At 43.4% G+C, this 23,098-nt stretch overlaps 1 long non-coding RNA gene across 3 annotated transcripts; it reads right to left on the minus strand.

The window, feature by feature from the left end:
• Positions 1 to 727: 727 nt before the first annotated feature.
• Positions 728 to 12,675, minus strand: LOC132208731 (uncharacterized). Of its 3 annotated transcripts, none has more exons than XR_009444860.1 (4): positions 12,447 to 12,675; positions 11,538 to 11,679; positions 7,574 to 7,684; positions 728 to 6,374 (listed from the first exon to the last, which is right to left on the minus strand). It is a non-coding gene; the product is annotated as an uncharacterized LOC132208731 (long non-coding RNA). The 3 variants fall into 3 exon arrangements; XR_009444859.1 differs by having other exon boundaries at positions 12,108 to 12,675; XR_009444861.1 differs by having other exon boundaries at positions 7,574 to 7,706; positions 12,108 to 12,675.
• Positions 12,676 to 23,098: the final 10,423 nt, after the last annotated feature.

Here is a 23,098-nt window from a genome sequence, read left to right on the forward strand (position 1 = left end):
TCTCAGGTTACCTCTCATGCTTTTCTCTTCTCAAGAAAAGAACTTCTTGCTGTTTAACAGAAAGTGTGAAAGAAACATAGGAGGTCTGGCAATGAGACAAGTGAAATCATGTTAGTTTCAAGATATTTGCACTATTTCTTTCTCTCCGCAGGAATGGCTTCACTAACATCCTACATAATTGTTAAAAATTGTAACAACTATGTAGCAATTAAAGCTAAAATTCGATCTTCTCTCTTAATCATTTGCAGCACCCGCAGAGGACTTTAGACCCATTTCTGTCCTTTTCCATACCCATCCTGAATCGAAAAGAGCGAAAATAACAGACCTGCTGAATTTATCCAGCACATTTTCTGGACATTTTGGGTTTCTAAATTAATTCCCTCAATGTGTCAAATGTCTTAAATGCTTGCTCACAAGGTCTTGGTATCTGCTATTTAAATAGTGCACTGTGAACACTTCAATCATCCATTTTATATGAAACAAGCACACAGTAACTGAACCGTCTTCACGCAAAAATACAAAAATGTATTTCCTTTCTCATCTTTTAAGCCCGTTTGGTTTTTTGTACCATTTAATATGAAGTCTTACAACTGCACCAGAAACCTCTGGTTAAAAAGATTCTGAAAATGTAGTCCGTAACATGAGAATTGGCAAAAGTTGTTGACACACAGAAGAAAGAAAATGTTGTGTGAGATTCAGCAAATAAAGGAACATTTCTTAGACTGTAGCTGAAAAAAATTGGTTTATTGAAACAGACTTTTTCACCATTCGACCGAGTGACTGGAGTTATACAGGGCACTTAAAGATGAGGGCAACAACATCACGAAATTAATTTTGAATGTTAAATCCTGGAGCAAGTACTGAAAATGGATTGCAATGTGAATGAGAAGAATACATTGGAACCTTGGGATTTTCTAAAGCAGTTACCTTTTACTTCCTTGGACTGCAGCGGCGTCAGTGAAAAACCCATTTGTCACCTTATAAAGCAGGATTTCAACATTGACTGTGGAAGGCCAAGTTAACTCAGTTGTTGGAACATACGCTGTTTAAGTGCAGAGTTGTGAGTATGAGCCCAACACTGGGCACCACCTGTTTATTTAGTATTTTCCCTTTGCAAATTCCCTTCCTCCAGCTATTCTTGATGACCCTTACATCCCATGAATCAGCTTAGCGAATCTCTTTTGCACCGCATTCAACGCCAGCATATCCTTTCTTAAATACGAGTAGCTAAACCAATATGGCTTCACCAACATCCAATACAGTTGTTACAAGATGTCCCGATCCTCAAAACACCAACACCTCGCAGTTAAGGCCAAAATTCCATTTACTTTCTTCATAACTTCAGCATCAGTTTAGGACTTTAGACCCATCCTTGTCCTTTTCCATACAAATCCTGAATCGAATAGTTATAATAACTACCTGCAAAATGCTATCCCACTGAAACTTCAACCACTTGCTCAACTTTGTAACCTAAAGTCAAGTCCAGGACCTTCCCCTTCCTTGTTGGGACTTCTACTTAGTGGCTGAAAAAATGCTCTCCTGGATGTATTTTAAAAATTCTGATAAATCCTTCACATTATGACGACTCCATTAATGTTGAGGAAGTTGAAAGTCTCTGCTACCATAATCCTGCTACTTCTACACTTTCTCAAAATCTGTCTCCTTATTTATTTAAAGGGGTTTTCAAAAATGTCACCTGTCCTTATTGCTATATAGATTCCCGAAGCAAAATAACAATATTTCCTCCTCCTTTAACACCTCCACTGCCTTGCATGAAGGCCCTGTATCCTGGAATACTGAGCTGCTAACCATGTCCAAGTGACAGCAATGGCTTTCTGACCCCACTAATTTGTATCCTCAAATCATCTGCCTTATTCATCTGACTCCAAGCATTAAATACCATTCACCCGTGGCAAACTCGCTTATATCTTAATTGCCCAATGACAATGCCTTCCAGACTCTCTTGTTTCTTCTCTTTTTGGCCATTATTATTTTTGAACATTCTCTGGATTTCAGCCCACTGCTAAACTTTTTACATGACCCCCAACAGTACTGGAAACCCATCCCCAGCTCCCACAAGGATGCAGTTCCCATTCCAGTTTAGGTGTAACCGCTGTGTGTAATTCTACTCTTCCTGCTGAAGGACGGATGTTGTAAAACTTCAAAAGGTTCAGAAAAGAATTGTAATGGTTATTATTGTAATAGTGTACCATTAGTACACTAAGTTTCAAGCATTTTGGGATGACTCGGTTCCCAGTTGCTCATATGAAATGTACTGACTGTCATTGAGTGAAAAATAAAAACCACAGGTTCCTCGCACTTGTTGGAGGTGAGGATAGAGGAGATAGGCTCTCCATCTCCCCTTTCAAAATAAATTAGTCTGCTTTTGAGATAAAGATCCAATGCACAGTAGTTTTAATAAAATTTATATCATTTTTTCTCCCAACAAGGTAACCAGACATGTGGTGTTTTCAAACATCATGAGAAACAAGCCCAGATAACATGACTTGAATACAGATAATACGAGCAACAAAAATTCCTACAGATTCTTGGGAACTCATTGGTGTTCAACCACAGTGGCTCAGCGGTTAGCACTGCTGCCTCACAGTGCCAGGGACCTGGATTTGATTCCACCCTTGGGCAACCGAGTGTGTGGTTGTTGGCATATTCTCCCTGTGGCTGCGTGGGTTTCCTCTAGGTGCTCTGGTTTCCTCCCACGTGCTGGTTAGTGGATTCGCCAAGCTAAATTGCCCAGAGTGTTCAGTGATGCGTACATTAGGTGGGCTACGGGGAGATGTGTCTGGGTGGGATGCTCTGAGGTTTTGTGTGGAATTCTTGGGCCGAAGGGCCTGTTTCCATACTGTAGGAATACTCCGAATTCTATGAAAACCCGTCCTAATGAACTAGGGAATCCCTTTTCACACACTGCGGGTGGATTGTCTTTACCCAGTGTGAATGTGTTGATCTACAGCAATAAAACGTTATCATTTTCAAAACCTACTCTACAGTTACGTATTTGTTATTGAGATTAATGCGAAAGGACTAATAAATTAAACGCCATTTATTTCAATGCCAGAGGCCTAACAGCTAAGGCAGAGGAACTCAGGGCAAGATTGGAAACATGAAACTGGGTTATCATTGCAATTACAGAGGCAAGGCTCAGAGGTGGACAGGGCTGCCAGCTTAATGTTCTAAGATATAGTTCCTATAGAAAGGATAGAAAGTCGAAGGGGGAGGGGGAAGCAAAGCAAGAGAGGAGGGAAAAGTGGCATTTTTGAGCAAGGATAACATTACGGCGTTACTTAGGCAGGATATATCTGAGAATACATCCAGGGAAGTTATTTGGGTGGAACTGAGAAATAAGAAAGGGATGATCACCTTATTGGGATTATACTATAGCCACCCCCATTAGTCAGCAGGAATCTGACAAATAATTTTGAAAGAAGTTATCTGGAAGAATAACAGGGTGGTGATGGAAGGGATTTTAACTTTCCAAACAGACTGGGAATTCCATGGTCTAAAAGGCTTGGATGGAGCGGAGTTTGCTGAGAGTGTAGAGGAAAATGTTTTGATTCAGTATGTGATGTACCGACTACAGAAGGTGCAAAACTTGACCTGCTGTTGGCAAATAAAGCAGGACAGGTGACTAGGGTATCAGCAGGGGAGGACTTTGGGGCCAGTGACCATAATTCTATTAGTTTTAAAATAGTGATGGAAAAGAGTAGACCGGATCTGAAAGTTAAAGCTCTATATTGGAGGAAGGCCAATTTTAATGGTATTACACAAGAGCTTTCAAAAGTTGATTGGGGCAGATGTTCGCAGGTAAAACAGAAAGTTAGAAAGTGGGAAGCCTTCAAAAAAAAAAGAGATAACGAGAGTTCAGGGACAGTATACTCCTGTTCGGGTGAAGGACAATGCTGGTAGGTATAGGGAATTCTGGATGACTAGAGAAATCAAGGTTTTGGTCAAGAAAAACGAGGAAGGACATGTCAGGTATAGACAGCAGAGATCGAGTGAATGCTTACAAGAGTATAATGACAATAGTATACTTAAGAGGGAAATTAGTAGGGCAAAAAGGGAACATGAGGTAACTTAGGCAAATAGTATTAAGGAAAATCCAGTGGGATTCTACAAATAGATTAAGAACAAAAAGGATAACGATGGAGAGATAGGGCCCCTTAAAAAGCAGCAATGCCTCCTATGTGTGGAATTGCAAGAAATGGGGAATATAATAAAACAAGTATTATGCATCAGTATTTACTACAGAAAAGGATATGGAAGATATGGACTGTGGGGAAATAAATAGCAACATCTTGAAAATTATCCATATTACAGAGGTAGTGATGCTTAAAACGTATAAAAGTGGATAAATTCCTGGGACCTGATCAGGTGTATCCGAGAACTCGGAGGGAAGCTAGGCAAGTGATTGCTGGGCCCCTTGCTGAGATATTTGTATCATCGATAGTCACATTTGAGGGACCAGAAGTTGGCTAATGTGGTGCCACTATTTAAGAAAGGTGGTAAGGAAAAGCCAGGGAACTATAGGCCAGTGAGCCTGATATTAGTGGTGGGAAAGTCGTTCTAGGAATCCTGAGGGATAGTACTTGAAATATTTGGAAAGGGAAGGACTGATTAGGGATAATCAACATGGCTGTGTGTGTGGGAAATCATGTCTCACTAACTTGATTTTTTTTGATGGAGGAACAAAGAGGATTGAGTAGCGCAAAGAGGTGGATGTGTTCTATATGGATGTCACTAAGGCGTTTGACAAGGTTCCTCATAGTAGACTGATTAGCAAGGTCAGATCAGATGGAATACAGAGAGAACCAGTCATTTGGAAACAGATCTGGCTTGAAGGTAGAAGACGGAGTGCTGGTGGAGGGTTGCTTTGTCGACTGGAGGCCTGTGACCAGTGGTGTGTCATTTATAAAGATGATTTGGATGTGAATGTAGGAGTTATAGTTACTAAGTACCAATCCTTGCAGCATACTGCAGGTCAAAGGCCTTTCCAAATGGCCAGCTCTCCCTGGATTCCATGTGATCTAACCTTGTTAATCAGTCGACCATGAGGAATATCGAAAACATCCACCGCTCTGCCATCAATCTTGTTTCTAACTTCTTCAAAAAAACTCAATCAAGTTAGTAAGGCATAATTTCCTATGGACAAAGCCATGTCAACTATTCCCCATTCAGTCCACGCTTTCCAAATATATGTAAATCCTATCCCTCAGAATTCCCTCCAACAACTTACCCACAACTGACATCAGGCTCACTAAAAGTTTATTGTTCCCTGGTTTTATGTTACCACCTTTCTTAAACAATGGCACCAGATTAGCCAACCTCCAGTGTAACAGCTCACCTATGACTGTCAATGGTGCAAATATCTGAGCAAGGGGCCCAATCGCAAGCCTAGCTTCCCGCAAAGTTCGAGAATACACCTGAAGAGGTCCTGGGGATTTATCCACCTTTATGCTCTGTATGGCATCCAGCACCACCTCCTCTACAACATGGAACTTTTCAAGATACACATTCATTTCTCTAAGTTCTTTAGCTTTTGTATCCTTTATCACAGTAAATACTGATGTAAAATACTTTTTTGTATCTCACCCATCTCGTGCATTCCCACACATAGGCGGTCTTACTGTGCTTTTAAGAAGCATAGTAGTGTCAAAATTGGCCTCATTTAAAACTTTGACTCTTCGACCAAAGTCTATCCTTTTCCATAATTATTTTAAAACTAATAGAGATATAATCATAGGCCCCAAAATATTGTCCCCCCTGCTGACCCCTCAGTCACCTGCCCTACCTTATTTCCCAAGAGAAGATCAAGTTTTGAGCAGGGACTAATGACACCAGTACAAACAGCCCAAAGATCAAAGTTCATTCCTTGATTTAAGGGCAAAATCCTTCAAATGTGGTTGTGGTGAACTTGCTGGTGTGTTAACAGTTGGGATGATTGAGTGAATCCCTTTCCACACATAGAACAAGTGAATGGTCTGTCCCCAGAGTGAACTCGCTGGTGTCTCAGCAGGTTGGTTGAGTGAGCAAATCCCTTCCCATACTCGGAACATGTGAACAGTCTGTCCCCACTGTGAACTCGTTGGTGTTTCAGCAGGTTGCTTGACTGAGTGAATCCCAGCCCACAATCAGAGCAAATGAACAGTTTCTCCCCAGTGTGACTGCGTTGGTGCATTTCCAGCTGGGATGGGTAAATAAATCCCTTCCCACAATCCCCACATTACCACAGTCTCTCCCCAGTGTGACCGTGCTGGTGTTTGGGCATTTCAGATGAATCTTCACAGAATCTTCGACACACAGACAATACGCATTTCTCCCTGGTGTGAACAGTGCTTCTTCCTTTAATGTTCAAAATCCTGAGATAATTAGGTTACGACAAACAGATTGAGTGTCAGATCTGGATGTGGTTTTGTTTGATTTCTCTGAATGCAATCACAATTTCAAACTGAAGAAAAAAAAAGTAGAGAGAGAGAGAGAAACCAGAAGAACACACACAAAGATTGTCAAACTCAGAAATTAATCTGATCAATTGTGGATGCAACACTGAGGGGCACTGCTGGATTATCAGTAAAACTGAACTGGTTCATTAAATGTCCTTCAGGGAAGGGAAACAGTCAGCGTTTGTCCAAAACTACAAAAAGAGATAGAGTTTGGACAGACATGAAGGGCAGGCATTTTATTCATCTGAAAATGAATCCAATTCCTGTTTTCTCTCCATACCCTCTGATCCTTCTGAAGGACTAAGATGCAGAAAAATACCTGAAATCTGAAATAAAAACAGAAAATGATAGAGATACTCAGCAGATCTGGCAGCATCTGAAATGGTGATAGATGCAGGAACCATTGCAATCTTGAAGAAGTGTTGAGATGATCATCCACTGCACCAAAATACAGGTTACACACCGAGTGCCAGAAAACGGGCCTAGCTTCAATAGGTGCTTGATGGCCAGCACCGATACAATGGGGACATTGTTGAACACAATGTTACCCGAGTGTCTGACCCCATTTAGTTCCGTGTTTCTCTCCTATTCTCTTTTAGGAAACAGGCAGCAGCAAGTAGTGAAGAATGCAAATGATATTTCGGCCTTCATTGTGAGAGGATTCGAGTACAGGAAGAGGGATATCTTTCTATAAGGGCCTTGGTGAGACCACACCTGGAGTCGTGTGCACCTTTGTTCTCCTTTCCAGAGGAAGGATGGCCTGGCTACTGAATGATCGTAAAGAAGGTTCACCAGACCAATTCCTGGGATCACAGGACTGATGTATGAAAAGAGATTTGATCTTGATTAATCCTTCTTTCTTTTAATCTTTCAGCCACCGACAACATCATGAACTAATTTCAAATCCCATTTGCTGATTTGAGTCTTTTACTGCTAAAGCTATACTTTGGTTCCCATTCCCCTGTCATACGAGTTTAAATCCTCACCAGTGGAACTAGCAAAAGCATCAACAAGAATATCTGTCCCAGCTCTGCCCAGGACAATTGTTCAAGCTTGTGCATGTCCCACCTTCCCCAGAAACAAACAAACAGTCTCAATGCCTCAGGAATCCAAACCTTTTAAGTTATAGCTCCAGCCATGCACTCATCTCATCTGTCCTCTTATGCTTTTACTAGCACATGCATTGTAGCAGCTCACACTGTTTCGGGATTAGATCACGAAAGGTCCTGTGGGGGGTATAAAAGAGTCCTGTTGAGAAGGAACATTAGGGAATTTACTTGGGTTTCTGTAAACAGACAGTTCAAAACACATAAGCATTTTAACAAGAGGCAGTTTTTAAAGGCCTGGTTCAGCCACAATCACAAGTTTGTTACTTAATAAAAAGTAGAAGCAAAAGTCTGATCCTACAGCATTCTGAACTGTTTAGGTAATTGTAACCAGAAATGCAAACAACCAATTAACATGAAATGGTTAGCTGAATTCCTTGAGCAAATGTTTGTCAGCAATAAAAGCAGCTCACTGTATCATTATGGAAGGAAAAGCAATAAATGGCGTAAACACAACCTCGAAAAGACCAACAACATAGGAAGGGGCAAAGGAAGATTATAAAGAGAGAAGTCAGGGCTGCAGAGAGATAAAACAATTGAAATGTAGATACGGATAATTTGAATAAATTCTTACATCCAAAGATCAAGGGAAGAGTGACAAAGATAGATTACAAAATCCGAAATGAAGATATGGTTAGTGCCTTAGTTATTTGTGAAATCTGAACAAATTTTGTTTCATGGCTTGGTAAAGCTCTAAAGTGACTGAATTTCACACTCAGTGGAACTGGAATAGATGCTTTTTATTAAAACAAGAAAGTAATAATGGAAAGCGCTTAGAGTAGAAAATGAAACTTCAGTTTAAAAATCATTTACAGAATGCAAATCGTTGGGATTGTAAACTGCAGCAGCAAGTCAGAAACACTGTTTGATCTTTTAAGCTGAAGTAAGAGAGGGATTTTTCCACAATTTGTCAACTGTATTACAAAATTGTAGTCACTTTATATCAGAGTTGAGTTTAAAAGACTTAATCACAATTCCTAACAATCCACACTACAGTTAGGAGAGAATTTGGAAAAGTTCTTAGTGATAAGATACCATTTTGGTTTTTGGCAAAAAAATGTGGTGCAGCTGGCAAATGTCTGAGGAGGAATATAACTGTCAAAAGCATTGTAAGGTCCCAAAGACAGACGAAGTAGTTTTCGAGCTAACCTCAGGAGATTATAGAAGGGTTTAGGACTGAACATAGTGTTGTCCACGATTGTTTGAACATCGGACATAGAACATTACAGCACAGTACAGGCCCTTCGGCCCTTGATGTTGTGCCGACCTGTCATACCGATCTCAAGCCCGTCTAACCGACACTATTCCATGTACGTCCATATGCTTATCCAATGACACCCTAAATGTACCTAAAGTTGGCGAATCTACTACCGTTGCAGGCAAAGCGTTCCATTCCCTTACTACTCTCTGAGTAAAGAAACTACCTCTGGCATCTGTCCTATATCTTTCACCCCTCAATTTAAAGCTATGCCCCCTCGTACTCGCCGTCACCATCCTAGGAAAATGGTTTGCTTACTGGATTGGGTATATTGATTTGGGGTGTGTGGCTAACAATGACAACAATATTGCATGTAAATAACACCTAGCGAATGGAATAAAAATATCACAATCAGCCAGGGAAAGTTTGAGTGTCACTGTCCACTCTTCCAATCTGAGCTGTATTTAAGAGGGGAATTAGGCCTCATGTGAAAGCCAGGTTTGGAGTGGACTCTGACCTCTCCCACACATGCGGTAACAGAGCTCTGAATAAAGGTCACTTGTACAACTGAACACAACACAAACTTCTCCCGACAACAATGTGGCACTGGGTGTAAGCTTGACAATGCTACATTTGAGATCTCGTATTTTAGTGTATCTCTTAACTTCCTATCTTCAGCTTTCAGGTCCTCCTCCCTTGGTTTTCCTATGTCACTGGTACAATCGGATGTTCACCCTCCCACTCCAGAATGTCCTGAAGCTGCTCCATGTCATCGCTAATCCTGGCACCAGGGAGGCAACATACCATCCTGGATTCATGTCTCTCTCTATTGAATCCCCTGTCTCTACAGTCATATTTATCGTTTCCCTCCCCTTCTATGCAGCGGAGTCACTCCGAGTGCCATGAACCCGACTGATGCTGCTTCCCGAGTGGCCACCCCAACATCCTCCACCTCCCCCGAACAGTACCCAAAACAGTATATCTATTTGAGGGGGATGACTCTAGCACTTCCTTTCTGAGCCTTTTACGTGTCTGATGGTCACCCATTCCCTTGCTGTCTGTGTAATCTTCACCTGCTGCGTGACCAATCTGTTGAGAATGCGACCACAACCTTCTCAGTTACCATGGATGCTCCATACTGACTGCACCCACAGCTCAAGCTCTGAAAAGCAGTTAACTAGTAGCTGCAGATGGACACACTTCCTGCACAAATAGCCAATAGGGACACTGGTAATGTCCCGGAGTTTAATGCGGAAAACCGTGAGGTGATTCACGTTGGAAGGAGTAACAGGAATACAGAGTACTGGGCTAATGGTAAGATTCTTGGTAGTGTGGATGAGCAAAGAGATCTCGGTGTCCATGTACATAGATCCCTGAAAGTTTCCACAAGTTGATAGGGTTGTTAAGAAGGTGTACAATGTGTTCGTTTTTACTGATCGAGGGATTGAGTTTCAGAACCATGAGGTCATATTGCAGCCGTACGAAACTCTGGTGCGGCCGCACTTGGAGTTCTGGTCACCGCATCGCAGGAAGGATGTGCAAGCATTGGAAAGGGTGCACAGGAGATTTACCAGAATGTTGCCTGGTATCGAGGGAAGGTCTTATGAGGAAAGGTTGAGGGACTTTAGGCTGTTTTCGTTAAAGAGAAGGTTCAGAGGTGACCTAATAGAGACATACAAGATGATATGAGGATTAGATAGGGTGGACACTGAGATCCTTTTTCCTCAGATGGAGCTGGCTAGCACGAGGGGATATAGCATTAGATTGACGGGTCATAGATATCGTACAGATGTCAGACATAGGTTCTTTACTCAGAGTAATAAGGGCGTGCAATGCCCTGCCTGCAACAGTAGTAGACTCGCCAAGTTTAAGGGCATTTAAGTGGTCATTGGATAAACATATGGATGATAATGGAATAGTGTAGGTTAAATGGGCTTCAGTGTGGTTTCACAGGTCGACACAACATCAAGAGCCTATGTTCTATTGTGCAAGAGGAGCACACCACAGATGTGATGTCTTCTGTTATGACTTCTCTCCAGATTAAACCAGTTTCTGCCTTAAAAAGAATTTAATTAAGCTAGGTCCTCCCCCTTCATTTCAAACATTACTATTATAAACCTAAAGCCCCTAACTTTATTTAAGCTAATACATACTTTAAAAACTGTAAGAAAGTTCTTTACGGTATCAAATATCAATTTGAGAGACTTTCTGAACTGCCCAAACTGAGACTGAGCATCACACTCAATCTTTCAGTTTCACTTTCTGTTTCACCCAACTCCAAAGCACTCTCACTTAGCCAAGCAGTACTCACAGTGCAGCCTTTTCATTTTCATTGTCTGCTCACACCCACTCTGATCTCAGCCTCCCATACTGTTTCAACGCAGCTCAATGGAAGCTCAGGGAACAGCATCTTCACATTAAATGCAGTAATTTATAACCCTCAGGAATCAACACAGACTTCAGTTTCAGGATCAATGGAGTTGTCAGGAAATGGAAGATTCCACCTGGAGGGGTGCTGGAATTTGTGCCCATAAGGAATTTTAAAAGGAAGTTTGCAGGTATTCAAGAATGAAAAATGTATGGATTAAAATCATGAAGTAGGCGATTGGGACTAAATATGGCAGTTCTTTAAAAGAGACGAGGTGTTGTTTGGACAAATCTACCCCTCTCAGGCCAATATCTCCTTTCTCAGCTGCAGGATATAGAACTGAACACTTATCCCAGGGGTGATCAAACCAAAAATTTGAATATCCTGCTTTCAAGTTACAAACTTACCAGGAATATTCTCCCACGCATAGAATGGTTAAACCTCTTCCCTTTCCCAGTTAAGTGTCAATGATACTCAGATCCTGATCACTCCGCTTAATGGAGAACATGCTTTGTGATCCTGGTCTGCAAATTATTCTCAATAAATATCCTGTAAAGCAAATCCACAAGAGACAAATAACGGTCAGCCCTGGACAGAAATCCAGAAAACACAACAAGATTGTCTGGAAAAGGCAAACATTTCTCTTGGTTTCTGTTAGTTATGTATAAATCCTCCTCTTCAAAGCACCCTGCTCCCCCACACAGAAAAATGCAGAGGTAAAATACACCCATTATTAGAGACTGAGGAAGTCAGACATTAATAAATTTGACCAGGGAGCACAAGGGGACTCAGAGCACTTTCAGTGATTTGATCCCAATCATATGAATACTGGGCAAACGGATATGCTTTAATAGATCATAATATTTAAAGCAGGACTTCCTACAGTGAGAGTGCAACAGGTAACATGAAGTTCTAAGCAAGGGTTAGCGGATCCGAAACGTTATTTTTTTTTCTTTCACAGATGCTACCAAACCTACTGAGCTTTTCCAGCAACTTTGTTTTTGAACATGCAGTTCTGAACGCGTTTTCGGCATTTCTCCTCCATCAAATATCTAACGTATAACTTGCAGCAATTTATACTGCCTGAAGCCAGTACTCCGCCAGTGTCAAAAGTCCTTCCCAGGAAATACACGCCATGTCTCACAGTCTGGGAAAGAAGTCCAGAAAAACAAAAACAAACATTTCTCTTGTCTTAATCTCCTCTCCCAAACAAGAAAGGCTGCGCTTGCGTTCCACTGCAGATTGCCACCTATAAATATGGCGATCCCGCATGAGTCCCGAAGATCATTGCCCCTAATAAAGATGGTGGCAATTACCTCTGCCTATCGCAGCCTCAGGTCCGCAGCAGTTTTTTCGTTTGCTGCAAAACACGGGGCCGGCATGTTAAAATTTGTTTTCTGACATGCATCAACGGCTATTAAAGCCTCTCAGTCAATACCGAAAGTATTTCCCTCCCGTTTTTTTGCAGCTTTCCTTTTTGTCCCGTGTACTGTACTTTCGGCAAGCAGCTAACCTTCAGTCGCAGGGATATTGCGTCTCCGGACAAAGACGATCACGTGATTTTCAAACAGACAAACATCTCACTCGCTCTGATTGGTTGGAGGATAGGCCGCTTCCATTGGGTCCTCCAAGCCCCGCCCCGTGCTCCGATTGAACCAAAGCTGACATCGCTCACAGGGAGACAGCAATAGCTGCAGGTGCTGGAGTCAAGGATGACACAGTGTGAAGCTGGAGGGACACAGCGAGCCAGGCACCATCAGAGGAGCAGGAAAGTTGATGGTTCAGGACCCTTCTTCAGAAATGGGGGAGGGTACGGGAACTGAAACATAAACAGAGTGGGGGCTGGGGAAGGTAGGTGGGAAGGTGATAGGTGAGTGCAGGTAGTCAGTGGTGAAGATTTTTCCTGCTGTTCATTAGCTCTGTGAGTGATGGTGAGGGTTCATCCCGAGATGGGTAAAAAAAGGGCCATTCCTGATTCTCCTAATGTACGGCAAAACAGCTTGTATTTTATGAAAACTTTTACTCTGTCATTTTCCTCGATGTTTTGGCTGTTTCAGAGACTTGGATAGAGCAGGGTCAGGAATGGATGTTGCAAGTTCCAGGGTTTAGATCTTTCATTGAGGTCAGGGAAGATGGTAAAAGAGGGGGAGGTGTGGCTTTGTTAGCCAAGGACAGAACAACGGTGGCTGAAAGAACTTTTGATGAGGTGGTATGGGCTGAGATCAGAAACAGGAGAGGAGAGGTCACACTGCTGGGAGTTTTTTATAGGCCCCCGCAAAGTTCCAGGGATGTGGAGGAGTGGATTGGCAAAATGATTCTGGGCAGGAGTGAAAAGAACAGGGTGGTCATTATGGCAGATATTAACTTCCCTGACATTGAATGGAAATGCTATAACTCTAGAATGTTGAATGCATCAGTTTTTGTCAAATGTGTGCAGGAGGGTTTCCTGACTCGGTATGTCGAAGGGCCGACAAGAGGGGAGGCCACACTGGATCTGGTACTTGGTAATGAACCAGGCCAGGTGTTTGATTTAGTGGTAGGTGAGCACTTTGGACAGAGTGACCATAATTTGGTTATGTTTACTGTAGCAATGGAAAGGTTTAGGAGTATGCCACAGGGCAAGAGTTATAGATTGGGGAAGGGCAATTATAATGCGATTAGGCAAGACTTAGGAGGCATAGAATGGGTTAGCAAAATGCAAGGGATGGGGACAATCGAAATGTGGAGCTGGTTGATGGAACAGATATTGCTGTCCTTAATAAGTATGTCCCTGTCAGGCAGGGAGGAAGCGATAAGGTAAGGGAACTGTGGTTTACGAAAGAAATTGTATCTCTTGTTAAGCAGAAGAGGGAGGCATATGTGACGATGAGACAAGATGGTTCAGATGAGGCGATGGAGAGTTACAGATTAGCTAGTAAGGATTTAAAGAGAGAGTTAAGAAGAGCAAGGAAGGGACATGAGCAGACATTGGCAGGTAGAATAAAGGAGAACCCTAAAGCGTTCTATAGGTATGTGAGGAATAAGACGATGTCTCGGGGAGGAATAGGGCCAGTCAAAGACAGAAGTGGGAAGTTGTGTGTGGACCCTGTGGAGATTGGAGAGGTGCTAAATGATTATTTCTCATCTGTTTTCACTGAGAAACAGGAGAATATTGTAGAGGAGGTGACTGAGTTACGGGCTACTAGAATTGAAAGGATTAAGGTTAGTAAGGAGGAGGTGTGATCAATTCTAGAAGGTGTGAAGTAGATAAATCCCCTGGGCCAGATGGGATTTTTCTGAGGATTGTCTGGGAAGCCAGAGAGGAGGTGGCGGAGTCTTTGGCCTTGATCTTTGAGTCCTCTTTATCTACAGGTTCAGTACCAGAGGTCTGGAGGATTGCAAATGTGCCCTTGTTCAAGAAGGGCAGTGGGGCTGACCCAGGTAATTATAGACGTGTGAGCCTTACATCTGTTGTAGGAAACATTTTGGGAAGGATTATAAGAGATAGGATTTATTATCATCTAGCAAGCAACAATTTGATTGGAGATAGTCAGCATGGATTCGTCAAGGGCAGGTTGTGACTCCCAAAACTCATTGAGTTTTTTGAGAAGGTGACCAAGCATGTGGATGAGGGAAGGGCAGTTGACGTGGTGTACATGGACTTCAGTAAAGCCTTTGATAAGGTTCCACATGGTAGGCTATTGAAGAGAATACAGAGACACGGGATTGAGGGAGAATTAGCAGTTTGGATTAGAAACTGGCGTTCTGTAAGAAGGCAATGAGTGGTGGTTGATGGAAAATATTCAGCCTGGAGTCCAGTTACTAGTGGTGTGCCTCAAGGATTTGTTTTGGGACCACTGCTGTTTGTCATTTTTATAAATGACTTGGACGCAGGCATAGGTGGATGGGTTAGTAAATTTGCAGATGACACTAAAGTCAGTGGAGTGGTGGACAGTGTGGAAGAATGTTGCGGGTTGCAGGGAGACTTGGATAAACTGCAGAATTGGGCTGGAAGGTGGCAAATGGAGTTTAATATGGATTAAATGTGAGGTGATTCACTTTGGCAAGAATAATAGGAAGGCAGAATACCGGGTCAATGGAAAGATTCTTGGTAGTGTGGCTGTGCAGAGGGATCTTGGTGCCCATGTACTAAGATCCCTGAAAGTTGCCACCCAGGTTGATAGTGCTGTTAAGAAGGCTTACGGTGTATTTGGTTTTATTGGTAGAGGGACTGAGTTCCGGAGCCATGATGTCATGCTGCAACTGTAGAAAATGCTAGTGTGGCCTCGTTTGGAATATTGCGTGCAATTCTGGTCGCCCCATTACAGGAAGGATGTGGAATCATTGGAAAAGGTGCAGAGGAGATTTACCAGGATGTTGCCTGGTCTGGAGCATAGGCCCTATGAAGAAAGGCTGAGGGACTTGGGTCTGTTCTCTCATTGGAGAGAAGGAGGCTAAGAGGGGATTTAATAGAGACATACAAGATGTTCGGAGGATTAAATAGGGTGGACAGTGAGAGCCTTTTTCCGAGGATGATGACTTCAGCTTGTACAAGGGGACATAGCTACAAATTGAGGGGTGTTAGATTTAAGACAGATGTCAGAGGCAGGTTCTTTACTCAGAGAGTGGTAAGGGCATGGAACACCCTGCCTGCCAGTGTAGTTAACTCAGCCACATTAGGGACATTTAAACAGTCCTTGGATAAGCATATGAATAATGATGGGGTAGTATAGGGCAAGGGGCTTAGATTAGTTCACAAGTCGGCGCAACATCGAGGGCCGAAAGGTCTGTTCTGTGCTGCATTGTTCTACGTTCTATGTTCGAGGTGCTTCACAGATGAGCAAAACATCGATTAAAGATATCAATTTTACGATGTATCATAAAGAATAAGAGAGGTTTAGGGAGGAAATTCCGTAGTTTGGGTTGTCAGCAGCTCCAACCCTGGAGTGTTGTAAGTGGGGTGGGTCAGAAAAATATCTGGAAAGGGGAATTGCAGGAGTGTAAAAAACACATATGGCCTTAATGATGGCAAAGGTTTCAGAGACTGTCATTGGAGAGTACGGATGTCGCATGGAGCTTAAGGCATTACTCTGCACTCAATCCATTACAAGTCATGACCACAAAGGTACAGAAGATTTCTGATGCCTTAATCAGGCTGATCAATATTTGTATCGATGGGCTTGCAAAATGTCAGTAATCGCCTCTACCTCAGAGTCATGGTATTGTTGGGATGCTGCTACAGAAGAGGAGACAGGGAGCAAGGAATGTCACATAAAACGCTCTCCTCTTCTCACTATTTTCACTGCAAAACCAAGGGAGCACCTAACATACCACCTCTATCTCCCGTCACAGCACTTTGCCCCACAATAACTGTGTCTGCCCCTGCACAAGGAGAAGTGGGAGTCTTTTCCAGGACCATGTGGTGACCTGAAACTCTGAGTGAAGATCAAAAGCATCTGAGCGGTGAGAGCAAAGATTTGAGAAGACTGTCTGCACCTTTGCTGAAACTTACAGGAGCACCAGGTCAAAGCAATAGGCAGCATGTGGAATACAAACTGGAATTGATTAAGTGTGCATCTGTACAAATTTGGACAGGCCGGGGGTTTGGGACACTTGACAAAATTTTCAGTTTCCTTTTTGAATAGTCACCTGAAATGCCTTTTTGGAACCACTTCTAACCCTTATCCATGCTCAGATCTGGAGGGCCAGGTCACTCTTGCTCTGGTTTCATCCTGCAATTTTATGAAGTCAGCAACAAGATGAGTTTCAACATTGACTTTGAAGATTATTGAAAGCTATCATCGATTGCCATTAGAATGTTTTGATTTTGATTTATGTTGTCTCGTGTACCGAAGTACAGTGAAGTGTTTTTGAGAGTGGTGCAGGCAGATCATAGCAAACAATGATTTACAGATCAAAGTGTGCATAGACAGAGCAAGGCATGCAAGGTTATGCCTGCACAGGAGGTGTGCAAAGCAAGATCAACACTATTTGGAGTTATAGAGTCCATTCATCAGTCGAATAATGGCAGAGAAGAAGCTGTTCTTGAACCCCTTGATGGGTGTGTTCAATCTTCTGCCCAATGGAAGAAGTTGGATGAGAGCATTACCGAGATGGGATGGGTCATTGATGATGTTGGCTGCCTTTCTGCAGCAAAGAGAAGTGTAAATGAAGTCCATGGATAGGAGGCTGTTGCCATTGTGGCCTCCTCTACATTGGGGAAACCAAGCAGAGGCTTATGGACTGCTTTGCAGAACACTTACGCTTGGTTCGCACTAAACAACTGCACCTTCCAGTTGCAAACCATTTTAACTCCCCTCCCATTCCTCAGACGACATGTCCATCCTGGGCCTCCCGCAGTGCCACAACGATGCCACCCGAAGGTTGCAGGAACAGCAACTCATATTCTGCTTGGGAACCCTGCAGCCCAATGGTATCAATGTGGACTTCACCAGCTTCAAAATCTCCCCACCCACCACTGCATCCCAAAACCAGCCCAGCTCGTCCCTGCCTCCCTAACCTGTCCTTCCTCCCGCCTATCCCCGCCTCCCACCTCAAGCCCCACCCCCATCTCCTACCTACTAACCTCATCCTGCCCCCTTGCCCTGTCCATCCTCCCTGGACTGACTTATCTCCTCCCTATCTCCCCACCTATACTCACCTTTTACAGGCTCCATCCCCGCCTCTTTGACCTGTCTCCTATCCACCTATCATCTCCTCTATCCATCTTCAATCCGCCTCCCCCTCTCTCCCTATTTATTTCAGAACTCCCTTTCCCTCCCCCATTTCTGAAGAAGGGTCTCGGCCTGAAATGTCAGCTTTCCTGCTCCTATGATGCTGCTTGGCTGCTGTGTTCATCCAGCTCTACACCTGTTATTCTCTGGATAAGAGTTTGGCTTCTGTGATGATTCGTGCTGTGCACACAACTTTCTGCAGTTTCTTATGCCCTTGGGCTGAGCAGTTGTTGCACCAGGCCATTATGCACCCGATAGGATGCTTTGTATGGTGCATCTGTAAAGGTTGGTGAGGTCTTCATGGACATGCAGGACAGTAGATAAACAAAACATAAAAAGTAAAAGTTCAAAAAGATGCCAAGTTAGACATGCTGGGACTTTAAGTCAGATTTGAAACTGTTTTGTGTAGGTAACAGTTAAAGAAAGCTCTTGCAGTTCTTTTGTCAGTGAGTACAGAAGTGCTGGTGAAATAAAGGATTATAGATGTAGCAGCCCTGAGTTAAGAGGAAAACAGCACAGGCATAAATATGCAGAAGATCACGAGGTTGACGAAGGTCAGTGTTGCTTATATGAACTGTGACTGGGCACAGTGGGGAGTTAATCAGATAAGAACCAGGATAAAATAGATCTGTGTCTGTGCAGTGGAGACCAACCAGAATCAGAAGATGAAGGCCCAAGACAGACACTTTGAAGATCAAGGCTGCAAAAACTACCAGAAGTCCTTTTAACACTGTTGTTTAGCCACTGACAGAAACAGTACAACTGTTTGAGTGTAAGTTGTTGTCTGCATTTATCACTGCAGTTTGCCTGACAGCAGAACACCTTCTACTGACTCTGTTTCAATAAAGTTGATTGTTGCTTCACAGCCCAGCTCTGCTGCCAAGCCTGCTCCTGCCTGACAAGTGTCATCACAAAAGAAGATAATGCTTATTGCCAGTCCAGGCAGGCTGTGATTGTGGATGAGTGGGGAGGATGTTCGACAGAATGGGAAATGTTCATTCTGAAGAGATTGACCTGAAACAGTGACCATTAGTCTACTACTTTGCTGCTATGCCTTTCCCCATGTTTGATATGTCAGTTCAAACTGTGCTGGTTTTGCTGAGTGTTCAGATCACAAGACCATAATGCATCCGAACAGAATTGTGCCATTCTGTCATGACTGAATGGTGTGCAGTTCCGGTCTCACTGCTATAGGAAGGATGTTGTGAAAGGGCTGAGGATTGACAAGGATGTTGCCAGAGTTGGAGGGTTAGCGACTCGCTTGTCAAATTGACTTTATTTCTGTGTATTACAATTGTTGTTCTGCTCCAGTTCATATTTTAATCAGATGTCGATAATAATGCCCAGACATACAAGGCAGAAAACGATCTATCTCCATCAGCAGGGTATCAACCCCCTAAAATTTTGAATAAGTTTTTTTTTAATCTCATCTGCTGTCTGGTTGCATATCTCTTTCTGTTTTCTTTTTGTTTTCTTTTACGCCACTTCGTCACTTTACAGCCTGGAGGAACATTGAAATCTATAACTGAACTGACCACATGATATCTGTTCTCCTTCTGTCTTCCACCTTCCACGCACCTTCCTTCCATTGATAATAAAATGTGAGGCTGGATGAACACAGCAGGCCAAGCAGCATATCAGGAGAACAAAAGCTGATGTTTCGGGCCTAGACCCTTCATCAGAGAGGGGGATGGGGTGAGGGTTCTGGAATAAATAGGGAGAGAGGGGGAGGCGGACCAAAGATGGAAAGAAAAGAAGATAGCTGGAGAGGAGAGTATAGGTGGGGAGGTGGGGAGGGGATAGGTCAGTCCAGGGAAGACGGACAGGTCAAGGAGGTGGGATGAGGTTAGTAGGTAGAAAGGGGTGCGGCTTGGGGTGGGAGGAAGGGATGGGTGAGAGGAAGAACAGGTTGGGGAGGCAGAGACAGGTTGGACTGGTTTTGGGATGCAGTGGGTGGAGGGGAAGAGCTGGGCTGGTTGTGTGGTGCAGTGGGGGGAGGGGATGAACTGGGCTGGTTTGGGGATGCGGTGGGGGAAGGGGAGATTTTGAAACTGGTGAAGTCCACATTGATACCATTAGGCTGCAGGGTTCCCAGGCGGAATATGAGTTGCTGTTCCTGCAATCTTCGGGTGGCATCATTGTGGCACTGCAGGAGGCCCATGATGGACATGTCATCTAAAGAATGGGAGGGGGAGTGGAAATGGTTTGCGACTGGGAGGTGCAGTTGTTTGTTGCGAACTGAGCGGAGGTATTCTGCAAAGCGGTCCCCAAGCCTCCGCTTGGTTTCCCCAATGTAGAGGTAGCCACACCGGGTACAGTGGATGCAGTATACCACATTGGCAGATGTACAGTGGATGCAGTCCTTCCATTGATGTTTTGTGAGGATTTCATCAGTGCCAGCAGCCGTGATCGAATCGGAGGAACAGGTTACATTGCAATTACATTTAAATCCTCCCCCAACTGAAAAATCCCTCGAAAATTGAACACAATTTCAAGGAAGTTATAAAACACATATGGAGCAATGAATTGAATTGTTAATAATGTTTAATCCGTGTGACAGGATTATAGAACGAAAAAACACTGCTGATGGTTCGAAGCTGAAAGACTAACAGTGAAATGCAAGAGACACTTAGCAAGGCGGGACACAGTCTGACGCACACACACTACAAGATAACCAGGGGAATGGGGAGGGAATTTGTTGGTTATACCGGGATACAGGGTCAACAGCGAAAAGTGGGAGTCACTGGATTGGGAATCGCGGGATAAAGACACGTAACTGGGTCAGAGAATGGGGACAGCACAGCGAGGCTCCCTGTGGTACTCGCCTTGGACCGCCCCGCTTTTGGGCAGGTCTGAGTTCAGTTTCCGGAAACTGCAAGTTCTGTGAAGTGGGCGGGACTAAATTTGTGATTGACAGGTAGGGGGTGTTTTTCAGTCCAGAAACAGCCTCTGCTCCGCCTTTCCTTGGTGAATGTTTCCCTGCAGTCGAGTTGGTGAGTGTTTAGAACTCTGTCGGTTTCCCGGTAATGTAGGTGAACTGTAGCTCACTGTGTGTTAGATCATATCGCCAACCCTCTCTCATCCCCTTTCTCCCAATCCCCAGTTACACGCTGCTGGCTCAGGGAGCTCTGGCGGATGCGGGGCTGTGGTCAATCTCGGCGCTGGTTTCGGTTCACAGAAGACGGTTTAGTTTTTGAGGTAATGACAGATCATTCTGCCCAGCAGGACAGATTCTAATGTTGTCAGCAGGGACCATACAGCCCTCACAGACTGGGGTTAGTTTCTTTCCAGCAGAACAGACCGAGGAAGGGTCATCGGACCCGAAACGCTATATCTTCTTCCCAGATGCTGCCAGACCTGCTGAACTTTTCCAGCAACTTCCGTTTTGTTGTAGACTAAGGGGGGGACATGACTGACATGTATAAATTTATGAGGGAAATAGAGAAAACAAGAACAAATCTTTCTGCTTAGTGGTGGAATCAGTATCGGGCGACATGGATTGATGGTAAGCGGCGGGAAGTTTTGATGAGTTGAGCGGATTTTTTTCACTCAGATAATGGGGGGAAACTGAAACTCACTGCCTGGCAGCCTGGTCGAGCTAGAAATGGTCATAACATTTCCGGAACTATTGAGATGTATAAAATAAACACGGAAAGAACTGGGATGCTGTAAATCAGAAACAAAAAAGAAATTGTTGACAACATTCTGCAGATCTGGCAGCATCTTGGAGAGAAGTCAGAGCTCAAGTTTCGGATCGAGTTTTTGAAGCCAGGATGTAGAAACCCCAATGAGGAAAGAGGGGACCTAACTTCAGACAACCAACGCGGACAAGTGCTTGAAGTATCAGCGGGGAGAATTTTGCAGGCAGTTATCAGAACTCTTTTGAAAAGATTTGGGATTGTTATGGAAAAGGACAAGGATGGACCTGTAATCAAAGTTCTAACTTGGTTGATTTTAATAAGATATGATTTGGCCATAGTGCACAGGAAGTAGATACTTTCAGGTACATGTGCAAGAGGGAACATAAATGGAGAGATAAGGAGAGCTCTAAGGGAAATATGAATTGATACTGCCAAGTGAAATGAAGCAAAATGCTCTGTTGTTTTACAGGTAGACATATGGTTAAAGGATAAGGGGGAATGTGTAAGGTCCATTAAGGACCACAGAGGTATCTGTGCGTAGAACTAGAGAGTGTTGGCCTGGGTCGAAATGAATACTTTGTGTCAGTGCTCACTAGTGAAATAGATGAATCAGGGAGAAGGTCTGTGATAGAATGTGAAGAAACTATCACAGAGAGAGAGAGGAAGTACTGAGTAGTCTGGAAGGTTTAAATGCAGGTCAGTATCCAAGGTCAAGTGAAATGTCTCCTGTGATGTTAGGATGAAATAGCAGGGTGCTTGCAAGGTTCTTAATTCCCCACTAACCACAAAGGGACCCTTCTGAAGGGCCACCGGACCCAAAACGTTAACTCTGTTTTCTCCTTCGCAGTTGCTGCAAGAAGTGCTGAGCTTTTCCAGCAACTTTGTTTTTGTTCCCAATACTTTTATTTAATCTCTTTGGACATCAGCAAGGCTTTTGGGAGACTGAAAGCAAAGCTAAGTGCGCATAGAATCCATTGAAATTTAGCAAATTGGATCCACAATTGGCTGAGGTTCAGGAAGCAGAGAGGTGGGTTTTTTCTTGTTTCTAACCGCAAATCTGTGCACATTGGTGTGGCAGAGTGGCCAATGTTGGGCCCTTATTTTTGTTGTAGGTAAATGCCTTAGATTTGAATGTATGAAGGTTGATCAGTTAGTTCAGATGATGCAAAAGTAATAGATGGTAAATAATGAGATGGATAGCCTTAGTTTACAGACAGGCTGATCAGTGGTAAATGGAATTTGATCTAGATTCGTGAATAGCAATACATGGACAAGTTATCCTGTCCTTGAATTCATTTGTTAATCAAACAGTTTGTGATTAGTTGACTAGCCAGGGGAGGAAGGCTATTTCCTTTTCCCATCAACATACACCATGACACAGTCCTGGATTGTAAATGGGGATTTTGGCTGTAAGACAATTTTGCTACATGTTGCTCACTCCACAGTTAGACCTCAAATGAGAGGCTCTAATGTATGGTGCTGCAAATTATGAGGAACGAAAATCACATTTTGGCTTTTATTGCTCATCAATTTGCTGTCCCCTAAATCTTGATCATCTCTAATAGAAATCATGCAAACATGAACATGAGGAAAGAGGCCACCATTTTAGCAGGA

This window comes from Stegostoma tigrinum, unplaced genomic scaffold, assembly GCF_030684315.1.
Source record: "Stegostoma tigrinum isolate sSteTig4 unplaced genomic scaffold, sSteTig4.hap1 scaffold_53, whole genome shotgun sequence".
NCBI lineage: Eukaryota > Metazoa > Chordata > Chondrichthyes > Orectolobiformes > Stegostomatidae > Stegostoma > Stegostoma tigrinum.